We start from the raw sequence: 22,398 nt of genomic DNA on the forward strand, positions 1-22,398 counted from the left end.
GCTGTGGCTGCCGGTTGCCTGTCTTCTGTCCACACTAGGGCTGCCCGGGACCGGGACCCCCCCTCCCTGGTGAGCCCTCAGTACAATCAAAACAGAAAAGAAATGGGAGCGGGGGCGGGACTGAGCAGCAGCTTGTCCCCTGTACCTCTGGGTGCCCCAGGCGAGTCTAGCCCGGGGCCCATTCTTTAGCTCCCAAAGCCTTCCTGCTTCCGTTTCCAGTCAGACCCACTGGCCTTTAAAAATAGTGCCTCAATCTCCCTAGGGCTTTGCAGTGTCCGGAGAGTGGTCACTCCCTTTTATGGCAGCCCCCAAGATTCTGCCTCGCTGTATAAACTGAGGGGTCCTCGAAATTAGCCCAAGGTCACACACCCGAGAGCTGCCGGCTCAAACCCAGGCTCCGGGCAGGCTGGTGTTTCCTCCGAGGCGCACTTGCCGCGAGTGTCGGGTCTGGGGACGCGGTCCCGGAGAGGGGAGAGGGACCCGGGCCTGCGGCGGGAGGGGCCTCGAGGGGCAGGGGGCCGGGCCGGGCCGGGCCGGGGCGGAGGCGGCGGGCCCCGGCGGGGCGGGCCCTCGCGGGCTGCGGTGAGAGCTCCCGCACAGTCGGCTGCGAGCCGTGGGAGCAGGAGGCGCGGTGCGCAGCCCAGCCCCGGACGGAGCCGGGCGCCGTGCGAGCCTCGTGAGGGGCGCGGGGGCGGGTCGGGGCCAGCCGGCCAGGCCGCGCCACCCGCCCCCGCCCCGCCGCGCCCGGGCTCCGGCGCCCGCGGAGCTGAGACTGAGCGCGCCAGCGCTCCCGGGCCGAGGCTGTGGGACAGAGACCGCGAGGGAGGCGGCCGGCGCGGGCTCTCGCCACGGGCGCAGCGCCCCTTCCCCTCGGTGAGTGGCGGGCGGCGGGCGGGGGGCGCCAACTTCGCCGCCAACTTGGGGCTGGGTTCCCGCGGCGCGCGAGCAAGAACGGTGGAGACAGAGGCGGGGCACCCGGGGGGAGTCGGGCCTGCGCAGGACTCTCGGGGCGCAAGGAGGGGGCGGCTGGAGGACCCGGACCCTCAAGAACCTGGCCCCTTGGGTTTGGACCCGGGCGGCCGGAGAGAAGGCGAAGAAGAGGCCGAGCAGACAGGTGCGCGGCGGACGCGAGAGAAGGACGCGGGCGAAGCGTCCAAGACGTTCGTCCCCGGGGCCGCCGAGCCCTCCTCCTCCTTCGCTTGGCGCGGCGGCACCGCGGGACCAGGGGAGTCTGGGCTGCCGCGGACCCCAACTGTTGCTGCTGGAATCCCCTGGGGCAGAGAGCGGGGAACAGGGCCAGGAGCGGGGGCCGGGGCTGGGATCGACCAGAACGAGGGGTTGGAAAGGAGTCGAGAAGGCGAAAGGGGGCTGTGCTGCGCCCCAGCCCGGTGCCCCGGTTTCCCCAGGTCTGCTGGGCACCTGCTGCGCACTTGCCTCGGCGCCCAGACCCCTTTCCCCGCCCCGAGTCCCGGTTCTTCCCCTCTAGCTCTGCCCCATCTCCTCTGCCCCAGCCTAGCTCTCTCCCTCCTGCGACCTGGGAGAATCGGAGTGGGCTTCTAGAGTAGTGGCATCTTGCAGATGCTGGCCCGTGCCCGGCTCCCGGGCTTCCACAGGGCAAAGGGAAAGGCAGGCAGAGAGGGCACCGGGCGAACTTGACCTGGCGCTGGGCCCTCGCTGCGCACCAGTAGCCTGCGCTGGTCTCTCGGGGCTTCGCCCAGGATCCCCCGACGGCGGGAAGGGGAAGCCCCGAGCCTCCTGTTTCCTGCCTAGGCGGGCAGGCGGGGACACGCGGAGCAAAGGCACCCGGCAACCTGAATCCCCAGGTTCGTCCCGCGACCCTGCAAGGAGCTGCTGGGTGAGCAAGACGGGAATTCCCGCCAGGCCGTGATGCCCACCCCATTCGTCCACCTCGGTTTCCCAGCCCTGGTCGTCCAAGGGGACTTCTGGCTCGGTCCCCCAGCCCTTGGATGGTGGCGTCATCCTAGTTCAGTCCCTGACCCTGGGCCACAGGAAAATCGAGGAAAGAAACTTATTTGGGGAGGGTACCATTCCGCGGGCTGTATTTCGGAGCCCGTCCAGGTCTTGGCGGTGCTAGTGACTTTGAGCCTGTTTCTAAACTCCCGAAGAATAAGAGCGTGCCAGGGGCAGGTCGGCAGGTCCGGGACACCTGGGTTCGCCCGGGGCCCCGGGGCGGGCCTGGGCTGGTACTGGGCCCGCCTGCCAGGCTGGCTCAGTCCCCCCCACTGCGGGACTCAGGGGAGTGGGGGTGGGGGCCCTGGAGCCACGGACGCCGGCGGGGGACAGCGCGGGGCGCGGGGCACCGGGTGCGTGGTGCCCACCTCGGCCGCCAGGAGGCGTGGCGCGGGTGCCCGCCCGGAGCCGCCGCCGCCGCATCGCGAGTGTCCTTGAGCCGCGGGTGACGGTGGCTGTCGCTGCTCGCGCCCCCTCCTCCCGCGGGGGGAGCCTGGTGCCACGTTCCCTGTGAATTATTTATCGCCGGCCTAAAAATACCCCGAACTTCACAGCCCGAGTGTAAGAGATTCCTGCGGAGGGGAGGGGACGGGGCATCCCGGTGGCGGCGGGGGTGGAGTCCGGGCGGGGTCCGCGGAGACAGGGGCCGTAGCCTTGGAGGAGCGAGAACTCCGTGCCCCCAGTAGTGGAGCAAGCTAGAACGGCGGTCCTCTCCCCTGGCGCCTGGGTTCGGGTTTTGGCTGGGCAAAAGGGAGGGAGGGAAACCCGACGGCAAAGGAGGGGCGGCTCCCCGGAAGGGCAGGGGGTGGGGGGCTCTGCTGGTGGGTGGGGAGGACTCCTGTGACCGAGTTTCCTAGCCTGGGAGAGGGAGAGCCATCGGTATCTCGGATGTGAGCGGGTGTGAGGGCAGGAGGGTGCAGGTGTGTGCAGGTGCGTGTCAGGGGGTCTGGCTGAGTTGTGAGGACCCGGGAAGGAGAAGGCCTCCAGCCTGGGAAGGTGCTCAGACCCTTCCAGATGCTGCTGTGTCCTGCAGGACTGACCACTGCCATCCTCTCCGGGGCTCTTTGGGGGATCTCTGTGTTTGTCAAACATTAGTTTAAGGGCTGTTTGTGGAAGGGGTGAGACCCTGAGTGGGTGGGTGGGCAGAGGTCTCTGAGACGATGTGTCTGCCCTCAAGGAGCCCGAAGTCCAGTGTTGGGGCAGGGTGTTCATGAGTGCACACACACCTGCTGCAGGGCAGAATGGAGGGGTGGAGGGGACCACTGCACAGAGCTCCCCACCCAGGAGGGGAAGCCAGGGCAGGGGGAAGAAGGGCAGGTGCCCCCAGCCTGGCCGCAGACCCTGCTCCTGGAGCCTGAGGCATCAAGGCAGGTGCCTGTGGGAGAGGGATTTCAGCTGGGCCCCGAAGGAGAGTAGACTTCTGTTGGGATGAGGACATTCCAGCCTGGGGGATGCTGGAACAAGGCCTGGAGTTGAGAGCAGAATGGGGCTGTTTGGCCAGCAGACTGGCAGAGCTGTGGGTTCCAGGGATGGGAGGACAGTTGGTTGCAGAGGGTGCAGAGGGCTCTGTCTATGGGACTAAGCTGGCTGGACTTCATTTGTGGGCACCAGGGAGTAGCTGTCCTGTGTGAGGAGGGAGCAGTGGCTGGAGGAAGGCTTCAGCAGTGCAGTGGGGCTGGCGCGGGTGGGTAGATGGGAGGGGGGAGGGGGAGGCAAGGGAGGAGATTGTGGCGGGGTAAAGTGGAGTTTGTCCCTCCTACCTGTGTAGGGCGGCTGGGTTAGACGGGGTGATGAGACAGACTTCAGAAGCTCCTCGAGTCTGCCCCTTGCTATTTGGAGCCCAGGGACTTACCTAGTTTTGGCCCCTCCCTCTGGAGGTATTCTGGGATCCCTCCCCCATTTTAGGCCCTTTGGTTAGAGGCACAACCTGCCTCACCTCCCCCACCCCCCGACCCCCAACACAGGAGGACACCTTCCCTTTGGAGAGTCTCTGGTGTCCCCAGCCCGTGAGGATGCCTTCCTGTTGGAGAGAGTGGGAATGAGAACACTTTCAGCTATTACCAGACCCTTATTCCTTCATGTGAATGAGCTCTAGGTCCTTGGCTAAGAAAAGGTCTTGACTGGGGAGGGTGGAAGCTTGAGGGGAGTAGGGAGGGCAGAGGCTATTAGTGGAAAGAGAAATACATTTAGAAAAAGGAGGTTGGAGATGCTAATGGAAGACTGCTTATTCTGCCCCTTTACAGTTGAGGGAGAGCCTGGGCCCTTCATCCAGGGTCACACTGTCCAAAGAAATAAAATGGGAGCCACAAGTGCAATTTAAAATTTTCTAGTAACCACATTAAAACAAATAGAAACAGGTGACATTAATTTTAACAGTATATTTTCTTTGACTAAACATACCCCAAATGTTATTATTTCAACATGTAATCAAGATACAAATGTTTATGAGATTTTTACATTCTTTTTCCCTATTGTCTTCAATGTGCAGTGTGGGATGAAATTTTACACTGATAGCAAACTCCGTTTGGGTGAGAGATGTTTCTGGTACCCAATAGTCGTGTATGACTGGCGGCTCCTATACTGGGCAGCACAGATCTAGAGCTCATTACCGGGAGGCAGGGGCGGTAGGAGGTTTGGGGCTCCCCAGAGGGCAAGGAACCTCTAGGACCTGGAGGTGTGGGCAGAGGCGAGCAGACGGAGGCTGCACAAGGGGAGCGACGTGCATGTCAGTGTCCTTTGTGGTCGAGATCTGACATCCCCGATTGGTGGTGGTAGCTGAGGCATGGCACGGCATGGCTAGGATCGATCCCTTGCCAGACTCAAACATGTCTCTGGGCTGTCAGTTCTGTCACTTCTGTGTCACTGTACTAGGAAACCATATACATGGGAAGATTTCAAGGGCGCCACCGTGAGAACAATATTCCCTTCCTTGCCAAAACTCTTGTCTTCTTGGCCTGAAATTCTACCACCTGGTACGTTAGCTTAAGGCTCTGACTGTGGTTAAACTACATCTCTCTGGGGAATGAGAACCCTTTCAGCTATTATCAGTCCCTTATACCTTCCTGTGAATGAGCTCTAGACCCTCAGCTAAGAGAAGGTCTTGAGGGGGAGGCTGGGGAGTTTGAGGGAAGTAGGGAGAGAAGGAAGTAGGAAGTAGAGAGAGGGAAGTAGGAAAGAGAAATATATTTAGAAAAAAGGAGGTTGGAGGTGCTAACAGCAGCATGCTCATTCTGCAGATTTGACTCTAAGTTCCTGGAGGGCAGGGACCATGTCTCACCCATAGGGACATTCCATCATCCAGTACCTACTGCAGGGAAGGGGCTCAGCACACATGGGCCAATTTATGTTTCTACATTAAAGTCGGTCTAGTGGGTTCCCCTAGAAGGATCCTTTCAGTGCCACCCTGGGAGAAGAGGAACTTTCCTGAATGTTCTTGGTAGCCTCTTGCACTTCCCTGCTCTCTGGATTCCTTAGAGAGAACTAGAGATCCAAGAAGGCCCATATGTCTGTAAGACATTCGGCTTTGGATAAAAAAAAAAGAGAAAGATGGCTGGGCGTGGTGGCTCACGCCTGTAATCCCAGCACTTTGGGAGGCTGAGGTGGGCAGAGCACAAGGTCAGGAGTTCGAGACCATCCTGGCTAACACGGTGAAACCCCATCTCTACTAAAAAATACAAAAAATTAGCCGGGCATGGTGGTGGGCACCTGTAGTCCCAGCTACTTGGGAGGCTGAGGCAGGAGGATGGTGTGAACCTGGGAGGTGGAGCTTGCATTGAGCCAAGATCGCACCATTGCACTCCAGTCTGGGCAACAGAGCAAGACTCTATCTCAAAAAAAAAAAAAAAAGAAATTTCGTGGCAGGCAAAAGGAAGGCCCTGTGAGAAAGCTGGAGCCTGCCCAGCCATTGTCTCGGGCCCCAGCCCTGAAGGGCCTCTGCCTTTCGGCGGCGTGGTTTCTGGCAACTGCTTGATTTTCGTGAGCATTTCTGTAGCAGAGATGTGCAGATCCTGGGGGAGGTGGGAGGGCTGCAGTGGCAGGCTCACCCTGTCCACCCTTTAGCTCTCCCCTGCTCTGAAGTTTTGTTGGGGATGTGATGAAGATGGAAGAGACGGCAATGCTGTGGCCGATGACCAGCTGGGAGGGAAAGTGACATCCGTGGGCACCACTCCACTCAGGCTTTGTGTTACCCTCACTGCTGTGGCTCTTGGTCCCAATCCAAAATAATGCCATTTAGCAAGCATACATGTCAGGCCCCTGGGTTGGGTTCAAAAGATCCTGCACACCAGTGATGGCCCGAGAGGCCAGCTCACCAGCTCATGTCTAACGAGACCAAACGCCAGATCACCACCTTGGGTTTTCGGGTATCCCTGAGCTCTGAACAAGTCACTGTACCCTGCTGCAGAAGAGCTGCTACTAGCTGAGGCCACAGAAGGAAGGGCTGTAGTGATGTCCAGTGCCCAGGAGGAGGGGGCTCTGTGCCAGGCAGAGCCATGCAGAGGAGGGCCCTCGGGGCTGGCCCCATGGCAAGCAGGGCACGCTGACCAGTAGCACAGGCCCTGGTGAGAGACAGATGGAAGATCCAGTTTAGACTGCAGAGAGGACTGGCGGGTGGTGGCGGGGGTTGGGGGTGATGCAAGAGCTGTCTTCCTTCACCTGGCTGGGGGCCTGTCACCTGTGGGATAAGGTCACTAATCCCAGCAAATAGCCTGTTAGCTCATCTAAGTCCTCACACTGCTGTGATTATTTCAGGCAAGAAAACATGGCTCAGAGAGGCTAAGCGACTTCCCTAAGATCACACAGCGAGTTAGTGGCAGAACTGGGACATGAACTCAGATCTGTCTGACTCAAATCCACGCACTTGAACCCCAGACTAGCATTTTCAATATGACTTTCTAGGGCAGAACCCGCTGGCTGAGTTTTGGAAGGCATCAGTAGACTGGAGGGCTGGGTGCCGCGCATGGCTCCTGTTCTTCCCCAGCCCTTGCTCTTCTGGGATGCCCTTGGGATGCTCAACTAACCTCTGTCTCTTTCTCTTTGTCTGTGTCTGTCTGTCTCCCTCTCTCTCCACCTCTCTTCGGGGAGGGAGGTTTTCCCCTCTTCTCTTTCATCTTCTGTATGTGTGTCCCTCTGTCCCTCCTGTCTGTCCATCTGCCTCTCTGTCTCCCTCCCTGTGCTTGTCCTGGTCTCTCCACAGGACCCTCCGGTGGACATGGGTGGGGCCCTGGGGCCGGCCCTGTTGCTCACCTCGCTCTTCGGTGCCTGGGTGGGGCCAGGTCGGGGGCAGGGCGAGCAGGGAATGACGGTGGCCGTGGTGTTTGGCAGCTCAGGGCTGCCCCAGGCCCAGGTCCGTGCCCGCCTCACCCCCCAGAGCTTCCTGGACCTGCCCCTGGAGATCCAGCCGCTCACAGTGGGGGTCAACACCACCAACCCCAGCAGCCTTCTCACCCACATCTGCGGCCTCCTGGGTGCTGCCCGCATCCACGGTATTGTCTTTGAGGACAACGTGGGCACCGAGGCGGTGGCCCAGATCCTTGACTTCATCTCCTCCCAGACCCATGTGCCCATCCTCAGCATCAGTGGAGGCTCTGCTGTGGTCCTCACCCCCAAGGTGCATGTCCAAACTCATGTCCCCTCATGCCTCAGGCCTGGAGCCAGGCTGGGGTGGAGGGGGGTGCTTCGGTTCTGGGAAGCTGGGATTAGATGGGATGGGCAGGGAGGTGGGGGCTGAGGGCGTGATGTGGGTGATGGGGAGATGGCAATGGGAATGACATTCCATGTTCTAGAGGAGAGATATTCTGGGCTGCCCTCACATTGTGTCTGGACGAGGGGTGGGCAGGGTGCAGGCCCCAGCCCTCCTCCTCTCTGCTTCCCATAGCTTCCTAGGTCAGGGTGAAGACCCAGAGGGCCAGCCGGGCATGGAGGTGGTGCCATGCCCTCTGGGCACTGGTAGTTGACCTGTAGGGTGAGCACTCCAGGGAACCCTGGGAGCCCTGGGGGAGGCAGGCCCTGCCCTTGCAGGGCTGGGGGAGAACGTTCCAAACACACATTCTTCAGCAGTTACAACTGGGACAAGCGTTCTGAAGGAAAGACACAGGATGCTATTAGGGAGCTCACGCATGGCTCATGCATAGCGTGTTGGCCAGGGAAGGTCTCTGGAGAAATGACGTCTAGGCTGAGGGCTTAAGGGCGAGCTGGTGGGGAGGGGGAGAGGCCCAGGCAGAGGAGCAGGTGGGATGAAGGTCCCAAGGCGGGAAGGACCTCAGAGCTTTGGAGGAATAGAGGGAAAAGCCTGGAGAAGGAGGCAGGGACCTGGCCACCCGGGAAGACATTTGGGCTTTTCCTTAAGCAAGTGGGCAGCCAGAGCAGCGCAAGCCGGCTGTGACAGTGGCCGTGGTCTGTGCCTGCCTTAGCCCTGTGAGCTTCCTGGCCCTGCCCCTGGTGATCTACCCACTCAGGGAAGAGCGGAAGAGAGTCGAGGGAAGAGACTGATCTGATTTGCCTTTGTTTCATTAATTTTTATATGAAGAATTTTGAGTATACATTAAAAAGTATAAGGAAGGCTCATATGTCCCCCATTCACCCTGGCCATCCACCCCAGCCTCACCAGGACCCCTTTCTCCTTCTTCTGTGTTAATTTGAAGCAAAGCCCAGGCATCCTCTTATTCCATCCATAAATATTTCAGTATGTATCCCTGGCAGATAAGAGCTTAAGAAAGTAAAACCACCATACATTATCACGTCTAAAAAATAATAAAAATTCCTTCAAATATCCAGGCAGTGTTCACATTTCCCCATTGTCTCATAACTGTCATAAATGTTTATTCTGCAGCCTGTTTGCTCGAATCAAGAGCCAAATCAGGTCCACACGTGCCGGTTGGTTGGTGTGGCTTCTAAGTTTCTCTCAACCTCTGGGCCCCTCCTCTGTCTCTCCCTCTTTTTTCCTTGCAATTTGTTGCTGAAGAAACTGCGTTGCTTGGCCTCTGAATTTTCCCTTATTTGCTTTTTTAAAAGACTGGGACAGTGACAGCAGTGAGACCAGTTAGGAGGGGACTGCGCTGGCCCCGGTGCCAGCCGGCAGTGCCTTGGGCTTTTGTGGTGGGAGAGGGATGGAGAGGAGGAACTTTCCCACCCTCAGGGCTCCAACCAGGATGGTGTTTCCCCATCCTCTTGGGGCCCAGGCATAAGATCTCAGGACATTGGCTCTCAACCCTCATCGTGCTCTTAGGAAATACAGACGCCTGGCTTTGCAACTCTGGAATTCAGATTCAGTTGGTCTGGGGCAGCGCTTCCCAGTCTAGCGGGCTCAAGGATTGGCTGAAGAACTTGTTAGAATACAGATGCCAGGCGCCATACCCAGCGACTCCGATCCAGTCGGTGTGGGGTGCGGCCTGAGAATCTGCATTTCTGACAAACTCCCCAGTGGTGCTGATGCTGCGGGTCCGCAGGCCAGCGTGGTGGGCCGGGGGCCGGCCATGACCATGCTAATAGGCAGCGGGGAACCACGCTGGGGCAGGAGGGAGGCGCAGGCCAGAGGGCTTCCGGGACGCGGAGCATCCACCGGCGCAAGGGCGCCTGGGAGCTGATGGAGGGGCCGAGGTCGGGGAAGGGGCCGAGGTCGGGGAAGGGGCGCGAGGAGGGGCTCGGCCCGCCCCGCCCCGGCTCAGGCCCCTCCCCGGCTCAGGCCCCGCCCCGGCTCAGGCCCCGCCCCGGCTCAGGCCCCGCCCCGGCTCAGGCCCCGCCCAGGCTCAGGCCCCGCCCCGCCCCGCCCCCAGGAGCCGGGCTCCGCCTTCCTGCAGCTGGGCGTGTCCCTGGAGCAGCAGCTGCAGGTGCTGTTTAAAGTGCTGGAGGAGTACGACTGGAGCGCCTTCGCCGTCATCACCAGCCTGCACCCGGGCCACGCGCTCTTCCTGGAGGGCGTGCGCGCCGTCGCCGACGCCAGCCACGTGAGCTGGCGGCTGCTGGACGCGGTCACGCTGGAGCTGGGCCCCGGAGGGCCGCGCGCGCGCATCCAGCGCCTGCTGCGCCAGCTCGACGCGCCCGTGTTCGTGGCCTACTGCTCGCGCGAGGAGGCCGAGGTGCTCTTCGCCGAGGCGGCGCAGGCCGGCCTGGTGGGGCCCGGCCACGTGTGGCTGGTGCCCAACCTGGCGCTGGGCAGCACCGATGCGCCCCCCGCCACCTTCCCCGTGGGCCTCATCAGCGTCGTCACCGAGAGCTGGCGCCTCAGCCTGCGCCAGAAGGTCCGCGACGGCGTGGCCATTCTGGCCCTGGGCGCCCACAGCTACTGGCGCCAGCACGGAACCCTGCCAGCCCCGGCGGGGGACTGCCGTGCTCACCCTGGGCCCGTCAGCCCTGCCCGGGAGGCCTTCTACAGGTGGGCACCTGCCTGGGGCATAGGGGTGGGGAGGTGGGGAGCGCTTCGGGGGACCTGGGTGGCAGTGAACTTGGGCTGGCCAGCCACACCTCCCACTAGCTGCGTGCCTGGGGCCACATTACCCCACCTGTCTGGGCCTTAGCGTCCTCATCTAACAAACAGCAGGTGTCAGGGTGTGGCAAGGATTGTGGGGCCAATATAGGGAAGCACTTTGAACAATAAACGCAATCAATGCCACCTGCTGTCGGTGGCGGCGGTGAGGCAGAGGCAGGGGGTGCCTGGTCTTTGGCAGGGCTGCAGGCATCTCTCCCCTCTGGCAGGAACCTACTGAATGTCACCTGGGAGGGCCGAGACTTCTCCTTCAGTCCTGGTGGCTACCTGGTCCAGCCCACCATGGTGGTGATCGCCCTCAACCGGCACCGCCTCTGGGAGATGGTGAGAAGGGGGTGAGCCCAGGGGCCCTCAGTGTCCTCTCATTTAGTCCCCGCCTCCTCTTGTGCCCACAGCTGAGCAGAGAGTCCCTCTGTCCCTTATCCAACCCCTCATCTTCCAGGTCTCAGCTGAAACAAACATCTCCTCCATTGGGAAGCCTCCAGGTGCCCCAGGGTGGTGAGGTGCCCTGCTCTGGGCTCCCATAAACACCCCGGCTTCCCTCCACCATAGAACTTTTCAAGCGCTCCTATCTCCTGGTCCTGCCCCTGCAGGAGTAACCCATGACCATGCTGGCCAGACAGGCTTGTAAACAATATGGAGAGACCAGTGCTTGAGTAGACATGTGCGAAAGATTGTGGGATTGGAGATAAGGAACAGGAATTAGTTCTGCCTGCAAAGGAAGAAACTGGGGAAGAGGTCACAGAAGATGGGATATTTGAGCTGGGCTGTGGAGGTTTGAGTAGGAGCCCACCAGGAAGAGGTGCTAGCCTGGAAGAGACAGAGGGACAGAAGGGTTTGGAGCATGAAGGGCCTTGAGTGCTCAGCTAAGGACTTGCTGTCAAAGTCAGGGGGACCAGTACAGTGAGTGACACAGGGTCAGGTCTGGGCTTTAGGATGATGCTGTGGGTCAGCGTGGGTCAGCGTGGGTCAGCGTGGAGCTGTATGGAGAACACAGGGACCCAAGGCTGGGGGAGGCTGCCGGGAGCAGCACTACTCTGACCTGCCCCAGAGTCCCTAGGTGAGAGAGGGGGATTCTTGGCCCTGGCAGGCTCCACCTAGAGGGTGGGGCTGTAGCGCTGAAGGCCCCAGGCTGAGGCTGTCACCCTCTACAGGTGGGGCGCTGGGAGCATGGCGTCCTATACATGAAGTACCCCGTGTGGCCTCGCTACAGTGCCTCTCTGCAGCCTGTGGTGGACAGTCGGCACCTGACGGTGGCCACGCTGGAAGAGCGGCCCTTTGTCATCGTGGAGAGCCCTGACCCTGGCACAGGAGGCTGTGTCCCCAACACCGTGCCCTGCCGCAGGCACAGCAACCACACCTTCAGGTCTGCGGAGTGCCCTGGGAGGCTAGTGAGAGCTGGGTGCTGCCGTGTGATGGGCAGGTGTCGTGTATGTCTCCTGCTTGGGTGTGGGGCAGGGGTCCACGTGCCAGGCTGGGAGGAGTGGCTGGGGCGGGGCTGGGCCACGACGTGCTCTGACTCCTGGTGGTCTCATGACGGCATGGCTGCAGCAGCGGGGACATGGCCCCCTACACCAAGCTCTGCTGTAAGGGATTCTGCATCGACATCCTCAAGAAGCTGGCCAGGGTGGTCAAATTCTCCTACGACCTGTACCTGGTGACCAACGGCAAGCATGGCAAGCGGGTGCGCGGCGTATGGAACGGCATGATTGGGGAGGTAGGCCCCACCCCACTCCCTCCTCACCTGTCCTGCCTGCCTGCCTGCTGCCCAGGCCCCATGTGGCTCTCAGATGCCCTCTAGAGGGGGGCATGGGCTGTCACCAATGATGACTCCTGGGGTGGTCAATACTGAAAGCTGAGCTCTGAGGGCCCCAGAGGGAACGATTGACTCAGCCCGTGGGTGCTAGAAGGGGTGCCCGGAGGTGCTTGTGCAGCGTGTCCACCCCTCAGGAATCCCTTTTTCAAAACCTCCATGGCGTCCGGCACCAGGTGTACTACAAGCGGGCAGACATGGCCATCGGCTCCCTCACCATCAATGAGGAGCGCTCCGAGATCGTAGACTTCTCTGTGCCCTTCGTGGAGACGGGCATCAGTGTGATGGTGGCTCGCAGCAATGGCACTGTCTCCCCCTCGGCCTTCTTGGGTGAGGCCCAGGGTGGCAGAGACGGCTCCGGGGGCAGAGGGGCCCACAAGGAGGGTGTGTACAGCTTGGGTGGAGATGGGGAGTTGGGTGGGCTCTCAGAGGCCAAGCACAGCAGCCTTGGGTCTTGGAGGTTGGCTGGAGGTGAGTGGAAAGGAGACAGGAGAAGTGAAGTCAGTGTTCGGTTCTAGGTATGGCTGCCAGGTGAGGGTGGGGTTGGGTGTGGGATGGGTCGTGGTGCCCACTGTGAGTGGCAGGAAAACCCGGCAGGCAGGCTCGCCTCAGGATGGGCCATTGCCCAGGATGGTGGAACAAGTGGGGAGGCCCGTGGGGAGTTGAGGAGCGAGTGTAGTGTGGGAAGAGGTGTGTTGTTTCCTGGGTGAGAAGTCTGGCATTGGTTGGGCAGCCAGGTCCCATGCTGGGTGCTGGGGCTACAGCCGTAGTCTTTGCCTTCCCAAAGTGCCCAGTCAGAGCCCACGTGGGACATGAAGTGTGAGGTGGCAGAGAGCTGTGAGACAGGCGAGCGGCAGGGGAAGAGCTGAGGCTGGCCAGACAGGAGTGGAAACCCCGGCTCTGCCCTGTCCTGCTGTGTGGCCTTGGGCAAGTCACAGAACCTCTCTGAGCAGGCTCCTCAGCCACGGAAAGAGGAAAAAAAACCCACTTCATAGCATAGCAAGTGCTCATGATGGCAGGAGTGATTTCCCTCCCTCCCTCCCCCCATTCCCACTCTTCCTTTCCTCTTTCCTTCCTTTTTTTTTTTTTTTTTTGAGACGGCGTCTTCCTCTGTCACACAGGCTGGAGTGCAATGGTGCCATCTTGGCTCACTACAGCCTGGAACTCCTGGGCTCAAGTGATCCTCCCACCTCAGCCTCCTGAGCAGCTGGGACCACAGGTGCATGCCGCCACACCTGGCTAATTTTTGTATTTGTGTAGAGACAGGGTTTCACTATGTTGCCCAGGCTGGTCTCCGAACTCCTGGACTCAAGCAGTCCGCCTGCCTCAGCCCCCCAAAATGCTGGGATTACAGGTGTGAGCTACTGCACCTGGCCAGTAGTAGTGATTTCTTTTCTTTCCTTTTTTTTGAGACTGAGTCTCGCTCTGTTGCCCAGGCTGGAGTGCAGTGGTGCACTCTCATCTCACTGCAACTGCCGCCTCCTGGGTTCAAGTGATTCTCCTGCCTCAGCCTCCTGAGTAGCTGGACTATAGGCATGTGCCACCACGCCTGGCTAATTTTTGTATTTTTAGTAGAGACAGGGGTTTCACCACATTGGCCAGGCTGGTCTCGAACTCCTGATCTCAGGTGATCCACCCGCCTCATCCTCCCAAAGTGCTTGGCGAGAGCCACCGAGTGCGGCCAGCAGTAGTGATTTCTTACTCTAGGAGATAGAAACAGCCTTGTCCGAGGCCTGGGGTGGGTCTCCCCAGTTCCCTAGGCGCGGATTTCCATGTTGGTGGGATGAGGAATAAGACTGGCCTCAGGGGCTCTGATTCTAGGCGGAACCACCAGATCATCCATGTGGGGCCAGGCAGGGGTTGTGAAGTCAAAGGAATGTTTCATGGGGTGGGTGACTTGTACCTGTCCCAGGGAAGTGGGGGCGGGGGAGACCAAGGATGCTGGAGAGCCTGACCTCTTTTGGGGGCCTCTCCTGGGGCTCTGCTGCTCTGAGTCAGGGGCCCGCTTGGCTGGGTCCGCAGAGCTGGTGGGCCCTTACTTTGATCACATGGACCTACCTGTCTCCACCCAGTGCTTCTGGGTTGGGGCAGGGAACATGCTGAGGCCTCTGAGCTGCCTCCCTCTGTCCCCAGAGCCATATAGCCCTGCGGTGTGGGTGATGATGTTTGTCATGTGCCTCACTGTGGTGGCCATCACCGTCTTCATGTTCGAGTACTTCAGCCCCGTCAGCTACAACCAGAACCTCACCAGAGGCAAGAGTAAGCCTTGCCTGGGCCTGGCAGGAGGGGTGGGCCTGGGCACCCTGAGGGCTGGGCTCAGGGGCAACGGGTCCTCCAGAGAATACCTTGGGAGATCCCTTGCCTTTGGATGGCACACGCTGGGGGCCAGTCAGATCACACACACACACACACACACACACACACACACACACGTGAGCTCACTTGACCTGGTGAGGAAATGGCCAGGACGGGTCCCCCGCGAAGGCCAGACTGAGACCGGAGCTGTGCAGTCGGGTGGGCTGAGCCCTGAGCCCTTCATGGTGGGCAGGAGGAGCTCCAGCATCCCCCTCTTGCCCCCAGAGTCCGGGGCCCATCTTTCACTATCGGCAAGTCCGTGTGGCTACTGTGGGCGCTGGTCTTCAACAACTCAGTGCCCATCGAGAACCCGCGGGGCACCACCAGCAAGATCATGGTTCTGGTCTGGGCCTTCTTGCTGTCATCTTCCTCGCCAGCTACACGGCCAACCTGGCCGCCTTCATGATCCAAGAGCAATACATCGACACTGTGTCGGGCCTCAGTGACAAGAAGGTTGTGGGCCATGGCTGTGGTGGTGGGGGACACTGAGGGTGGGACAGGCTGTGAGTGGGTAGACCAGGACAGTCAGAGTCTGGGCAATTTGACCTGGAGGCTGGGGCAGGAAGAAGCTTCAGGGCCTGCTGAGGGGGGGCTGGGGGCTGGGGCAAGAGATGGCTCAGGGCCACCGACTGAGAGGCCTTGGGTAAGCCTCTCCCTGTCTCAGGCCTCAGAGTCTCCATTGGAAACACAGGAGTGGCCTGGACAGCCTTTAAGACCTTCTGCTCTGACTATGCAAGTCCACACTGGGGCTGGGCTCTGGGGTGAGTTTGGGGCTTTGGTGCCTGGAAGGCTGGAGGAAGGGTTGTGACTGGCTGCCGCCCTCCGCCTGCAGTTTCAGCGGCCTCAAGATCAGTACCCACCTTTCCGCTTCGGCACGGTGCCCAACGGCAGCACAGAGCGTAACATCCGCAGTAACTACCGTGACATGCACACCCACATGGTCAAGTTCAACCAGCGCTCGTGGAGGACGCGCTCACCAGCCTCAAGATGGGGTGGGTCCCCAGCCCTGCACCCGCTGTCTCCATCCATGTGTCTCCCCAGTGACCAGCCTAGCTCTCAATGTAGGGACAGTGGGACTGGGCTGTCCTGCAGGACTCCTGGGGGTGGAGGGAGGAGGTCTTGGAGCAGAGTGGAGCTTGAGGCAAAAATGGAAGGCCACCATGTGTCTCAGAACACAGCTGTGGTGCCGATCAAAGTTTAGCCTCAGCCTGAGGTGGTGGTTGGGACATTCTCTGAGTCTTAGGAGCACGGAGAGGTGGGCAGAAGGGTGGTGTGTCTTCTGGGAACAGACAGTCCCCTGGCCACTGTGCAGAGGAGGGTGGGAGGGGTCCTCACTCCATCCAGGACCCAAGAGAACCAGACAAGGCTCTGTCCATTGGTCCGTCCCGGGGTGCCCAGCAGGCTCATGTGGTTTAGACCCCTGCCACGCCCCAGTGTCGGTGTCCCCTCCCCTCCCATGTGGTCCCTAGCTCTGAGGCTCAGCCTGTCCCCAGGAAGCTGGATGCCTTCATCTATGATGCTGCTGTCCTCAACTACATGGCAGGCAAGGACGAGGGCTGCAAGCTGGTCACCATTGGGTCTGGCAAGGTCTTTGCCACCACTGGCTACGGCATCGCCATGCAGAAGGACTCCCACTGGAAGCGGGCCATAGACCTGGCGCTCTTGCAGTTCCTGGGGGATGGTGGTACTGCCCCTGCTGGGATGCCCAGGGTGGGCTGTGGAGCCCAAGGCTGTCAGCATTTCCACCACCACTCAAGTTCCCAAGGCCTGTGGGCAGGGAGAGGTCTCTGGGGGTGAGATGTTGGGGCAGTTGAGGTGGGCAGGTACTAGGAGCAACTGGAGAGAGACTTGAGGAAGGGATAGGTGTGCAGGGAGGGAGCAAGAACTGGGCTAGAGAGTCCCTTAAGGGCAGGAAACAGGAAGGGGCTCAGGCCTCATGGTGGAGGTGGGGATGGGTGGAGTGGCTGAACTCCTTTCTTCTTCCCTAAGACCCTCCCATGATCTCTCCCAGATGAGCACCTCCTTCGCTCAGTATAGTATCTCCATGGCCATCTTGAGATTATGGATCTGCCCAGTCCCCACATGTGTGAGTGGTCCAGCCCAGCCTGCCCCCAACCCGAGAGAGCTTTCTGTGAGAGGAGTTCCATTCTTGTTAGATAAGATATGGTCTAGACTGGGTGTGGTAGCTCATGGCTATAACCCCAGCACTTTGGGAGGCTGAGGTGGGAGGATCACTTGAAGTCAAGAGTTTGAGACCAGCCTGGGCAACACAGCAAGATCCTGTCTCTATAAATACAATTTTTAAAAAATTAGCCAGGCATGGTGGCACACACCTATAATCCCAGCTACTTGGGAGGCTGAGGCAGGAGGATCCCTTGAGTCCAGGAGTTTGAGGCTGCAGTGAGCCATGACTGTGCCACCGCACTCCCAGCCTGGGCAACAGAGTGAGGCCCTGTCTCAAAAAAAAAAAAATCTGATTCCTCAAACCATATAATAATGAGAGCGGCCAGGTGAGGTGGCTCGTACCTGTAATCCCAGCACTTTGGGAGGCCCAAGGTGTGAGGATTGCTTAAGTCTAGGAGATTGGGATCAGCTTGGACAACATGGGGATACCCTGTCTCTACAAAAGATACAAAAATTAGCTAGGTGTGGTGGGTGCCTGTAGTCCCAGCTACTCAGGGGGCTGAGGTGGAAGGATCGCTTGAACCTAGGAGATCCAGGCTGCAGCGAGTCATGGTCACACCACTGCACTCCAGCCTGGGGACAGAGCACGACTGTCTCCATATAATAATAATAACAATAATAATAAGAGCGATCAAAATGTGTGTCTCTTAGGAGCCTAAGCCTTTTGTCTCTGTGTGCCCAGCTCCATGAGTGGCATGTAGATGGTTAATAGTATATGAAGAGGAGGACTCAATGAATGCTAACATTTACCAAATCAACAAGCCTTTACTGGGGGTACACAGGGGGAGGACCCAAAGGCCAGCATTGCCCACCCCAGCCTCCACCCTGCTTTCCTATTTCCTTGCTCACTGACCCTCCACTCCCTGCCCCACCATCCTGCTCCAGCCAGGCTGGATCCCCATGTGGTCGGCTTGAGGAAGAGTGGGTGGCGCCCTGGCCCCAGATTCCTTCTTACTCCAGGCTTGTGGTGAGCTTTGTGAGGGGGTTGCTTATAGGGGGGTTTCCTGAGCCAGATGTGTACACCCCCCAACTCCAGGAGAGACACAGAAACTGGAGACAGTGTGGCTCTCGGGGATCTGCCAGAATGAGAGAATGAGGTGATGAGCAGCAAGCTGGACATCGACAACATGGCAGGCGTCTTCTACATGCTGCTGGTGGCCATGGGGCTGGCCCTGCTGGTCTTCGCCTGGGAGCACCTGGTCTACTGGAAGCTGCGCCACTCGATGCCCAACACATCCCAGCTGGACTTCCTGCTGGCTTTCAGCAGGGTGGGTGCCCACCCCTCCCCACGCAGGCCAAAGTTTTAAGGGCACCTACCCGATAAGTCCGCGCTGCCCATGGCCCATTTCCAGAGGTAAAACAAAGGTTCTGACCCGGCTCATGGCTCACGCCTGTAATCTCAACGCTTTGAGAGGCTTAGGTCAGTGGATCCCTTGAGTCCAGAGTTCGAGACCCAAGCCTGGGCAACATGGCGAAACCCCATCTCTACAGAAATAAAAGAATTAGCTGGGTGTGGTGGTGTGCACCTGCAGTCCCAGCTACTCAGGAGGGTGAGTGGAGGATCACTTGAGCCAAGAAGGCAGAAGTTGCAGTGAGCCGGATGGCACCACTGCACTCCAGCCTGGGAGGCAGAGTGAGATCCTGTTTCTAAAAAAAAAAAAAAAAAAAAAAAAAAGACAAAAAAAAAAAAGACAAAGTCCTGAGAGGTGGCATGGCTCCACCAAGGTGGCAGGGTTGAAGGGTCAGAGCCCTCCCCCCACAGGTGTGCCCAGGTTGGAATCTTCATGTGCCAGGTGCTAGCTGGAGTGATTAGGAGAATGAGCAACCACTCATTCATCTGCAAAGCACAGTGCCTGGCGCATGGGAGATGCTTCACAGCTGGCTTCCTGAGACTTCGAGAAGGCTGATGATGCCTTGGGACCAGGTGGGGACAATCGTGGCGGGTCCCTGAGCGGAGGGCGCTGCTCACGGCCTGTCATCTCCCTACTGCCCAGGGCATTCTACAGCTGCTTCAGCGGGTGCAGAGCCCTCGCCAGCCCAACCGCGGCAGCCCAGCCCGGACCTCACGGCCAGCTCGGCCCAGGCCAGCGTGCTCAAGATGCTGCAGGCGGCCCGCGACAGGTGACCACGGCGGGCGTGAGCAGCTCCCTGGACCGCGCCACTCGCACCATCGAGAATTGGGGTGGCGGCCGCCGTGCGCCCCCACCGCCTCCCTGCACGACCCCGCGGTCTGGCCCCAGCCATGCCTGCCCACCCCCGGTCCGCCCCACAGCCGAGCCCCACGGGCAGGGGACCGCCAGGCGGGGTCGCGCGGCGCTTGTGCGCAGGGCTCAGCAGCCCCCGGGCCGCCCCCCGACGCCGGGGCCGCCCCTGTCCGACGTCTCCCGAGTGTCGCGCCGCCCAGCCTGGGAGGCGCGGTGGCCGGTGCGGGCCGGGCACTGCGGGAGGCACCTCTCGGCCTCCGAGCGGCGCGCCTCCCAGAGCGACCCCTGTCGCTCACGCGCTGTCACTACAGCTCCTTTCCTCGAGCCGACCGATCCGGCCGCCCCTTCCTCCCGCTCTTCCCGGAGCCCCCCGGAGCCGGAGGACCTGCTGCGCTCGGGGCAGAGCAGCTGGCCCGGCGGAGGCCCTGCTGCACGCGGCCTGGGGCCCGGGGCTCGCGCCCGCGCCACGCTTCCCTGCCCAGCTGCGTGGCCGAGGCCTTCGCTCGGCCCAGCTCGCTACCCGCTGGGTGCACCGGCCCCGCCTGCGCCCGCCCCGACGGCCACTCGGCCTGCAGGGCGCTTGGCGCAGGCGCAGGCGCAGTCGATGTGCCTGCCGATCTACCGGGAGGCCTGCCAGGAGGGCGAGCAGGCAGGGGCCCCCGCCTGGCAGCACAGACAGCACGTCTGTCTGCACGCCCACGCCCACCTGCCATTTGCTGGGGGCTGTCTGTCCTCACCTTCCACCCTGTGCCAGCCACGGCTCCTGGCTCCCTGGAGCCTGGGGGTCTCTGGGGCACAGGGGCAGACTCTGGGGCTGGGCACAGGCTACAGAGACAGTGGGGGACTGGACGAGGTCAGCAGGGTAGCCTGTGGGACGCAAGGCTTCCCGGGCCCTGCACCTGGAGACGGATCTCCAGTCTGGAGTCAGAAGTGTGAGTTATCAGCCACTCAGGCTCCGAGCCAGCTGGATTCTCTGCTGCCACTGTCAGGGTTAAGCGGCAGCAGGATTGGGCTTTTCTGGCTTCTACCATGAAATCCTGGCCATGGGACCCCAATGACAGATGATGTCTTCCATGATCATCAGTGGCCTCAGTAGCCTCAAATCATGGTGAGGGCTGGGCTTTGCTGTCCTCTTATCATGCAGAGTTCTGCCAGGAGGGTGTGCTGTGGGGGTCAGACTCCTGAGTTCCCCTGCCCTGGGCTAGCCAGTTATTGGTCACGGCAGCTGTTGGGCATGGAGGCTGGAACTTGTGGTTGAGCAGGGCCATCCTGATCCTTGCTCTACCTGGCTGGAGTTTCTTCTCATCAGAGCACTGGGAATTAAACCAACCTTTACAGCACATTGTCCTGGCTGCTTCATTCTGCATTGTGGAAGGGGCACAGCACAGGCTGTAGACAACAGGGCATTCATGGGAGTATCCCAGGTGGATGTTTGCCTAAAGCCGGTGGCAGGTCCCTCTCGGGGGCGGAGCCTGGGACTGTGTCTGGGAGGGATGTGGGAAGGAGTGAGGCCGAGAGGGGGCTCTAGGCAGCAGAAGCCACTTGGTATTCAGGACCAGCTCCACCCATCCTGGCACCAGATGTAACACGTGTGCTTAGCACGGGGCTCTGGTGATGATGGATGGCGTTTATCCCTCAGTCTCCTTGAAAAGGAGGCTTGTCCAGGGGTGGTGGCTGGTCCTGTCCTGCCCTGCCAGGGACGCCCCGGGGAGCCTGACAGCGCCATGTAGCAGAGCAGAGAAAGGTGTGGAGCTTGTAGGCTTGCTAAACCCTGGCTGGCCGCGTTCTCTCCGTGGCTGACATGCGAGGCTCGGAACTGCCTGGGCTCTGGAATCTTGGTGCAGGTGGCTGCCAGGGTCAGGCACAGCTTGGCCTCGCTGGTGCCAGGACTCCTGTGGTGGGGAGAATCTGCCTGCGGTCTCATCCTCTCCTCCCTCTGGGGCTTCTAGCCCACTTCCTTTTCTATCACACATCTTCGCCTCTGGCCCATCTGAAAAGATGGCTTTTGCTTTTACCATTTTCAATGTTTTCACATCTGCAATTACACTTATCCCCCTACAATGACTGTGGAACAAGCAGGCATTCGTTCTTCTCTCCGTTCCACAAACAGCACTATTGATTCTGTCAGACCCTTTTCTAACGGCTGAGGATGTAAAGGCCAAGCCCTGCTGTCCTGACAAGCTGGGTGGAGGCAGGTCAGAGGCTAATTCCATGTGACAGAGCGGAAGCCTCGAGGGGCGGTGCTGGCTGTCTCTGCCAGTGCCCTCCCCATAGCTCCTTGCTGGTTCCCAGGAAGCCAGGCTGCCTCTTTAGTCCTGAAGACCCCCACTGTTTGGTTGGGGCCATGGAGAACTGGACTTTTTTTCGGTTAGTTTTAGGGGTGAAGGCAGCTGAAATGGGGGGGGATACACCTCCATTCTTGGAGGAGAGATACCCCAAGAGTGGGTGGCCCTGTCTATACAATTTCACGCTGTCTACCCTATGGGTTTTATGGGCTGGATTCAGGTTCAGGACAGCAGGCTTCACTCTGGAAGGGAGCTTGACCTTGGTTGCAGCTACTAGTGGTGAGAGGGTAACTGTGGCCACCAGCCCCTGAACTGAAGCCCCTCCTCCTCCTGGAGTCAGGTCTGCCTTTGGCCCAGGAGGAAGGCTGTGGAGGTGAGGCAGCCTGGAGGAGCTTGAGGACAGGGCTGCTCTGCTCTCTGCCCAAGATCATTAATAACCAAGAACTGGAAAGATCATTAAGAGCTGCAGCCTCCAGGTGGAGCTGAGCCTGCTGCTGGCTCTGAGGAGGGCCACTCCTGCTCCTGGGGCCAGGCGCTGGGCTGCCTTGGTTCCTTCTCTAGGAATATATTTGGGGGCAGAGAGGATATGAGTCCTGGGGGACAGGTAGCAGGAAGGCTGCATCCTGAGGTTCAGAACTAGCTTGCCTGGCTTCCTGCACCACAAGGGAAGGGAAGAAAGCCGTGGCAGGGGAGAGGAGAGAGAAGTCAGGCTGTAGATGTGAAAGCATCATAAACAAGGGCCTGGTGACCCACATGCTCGAATACCGTTGTTCTTTTGGGTGAGATACAGAAAGAGGGAGGCCCTTGTGGCTGGCCTCAGAGAAGGAAAATCTTACTAACTGGGGTCCCTTCTGTTGCTGCGTAGCTGTTTTCCTCGTGTCTAGCTGAGCGGCTGTGGTCTAAGCCAGCTTTTTGCAGGGAGCCAGGTGCGTGGGGGGAGGAGGGCAGAGCTTGCAAAAGGGCAGGCTGCTGTCTTCAGCCAGGACCCTCCAGCCTAGCCTTCCTGCTCTTTGAAAGGGGAGACTGTCCTCAAGTTTCCTAAGGGCTGGAAGAACCAGAGACAACCCCTATCCCCAAAGCCCTCTAGACTCCAGAGAATTCAGA

The 22,398-nt window shown here is 60.0% G+C and overlaps 1 pseudogene across 1 annotated transcript; it reads left to right on the forward strand.

Moving 5' to 3' along the window:
- The first annotated feature begins 759 nt into the window (after positions 1-759).
- LOC115834379 lies at positions 760-19,945 on the forward strand (annotated as a pseudogene). The gene is made up of 13 exons (XR_004029275.1): positions 760-873; positions 7,166-7,579; positions 9,744-10,342; positions 10,663-10,777; positions 11,608-11,819; positions 12,005-12,170; positions 12,443-12,596; positions 14,400-14,529; positions 14,847-15,074; positions 15,454-15,613; positions 16,115-16,302; positions 17,842-18,069; positions 18,797-19,945. The product of XR_004029275.1 is annotated as a glutamate receptor ionotropic, NMDA 2C-like (transcript).
- Positions 19,946-22,398: the final 2,453 nt, after the last annotated feature.

Source organism: Nomascus leucogenys, unplaced genomic scaffold (genome assembly GCF_006542625.1).
Source record: "Nomascus leucogenys isolate Asia unplaced genomic scaffold, Asia_NLE_v1 000410F_44009_qpd_obj, whole genome shotgun sequence".
In the NCBI taxonomy this organism is placed as follows: Eukaryota; Metazoa; Chordata; class Mammalia; order Primates; family Hylobatidae; genus Nomascus; species Nomascus leucogenys.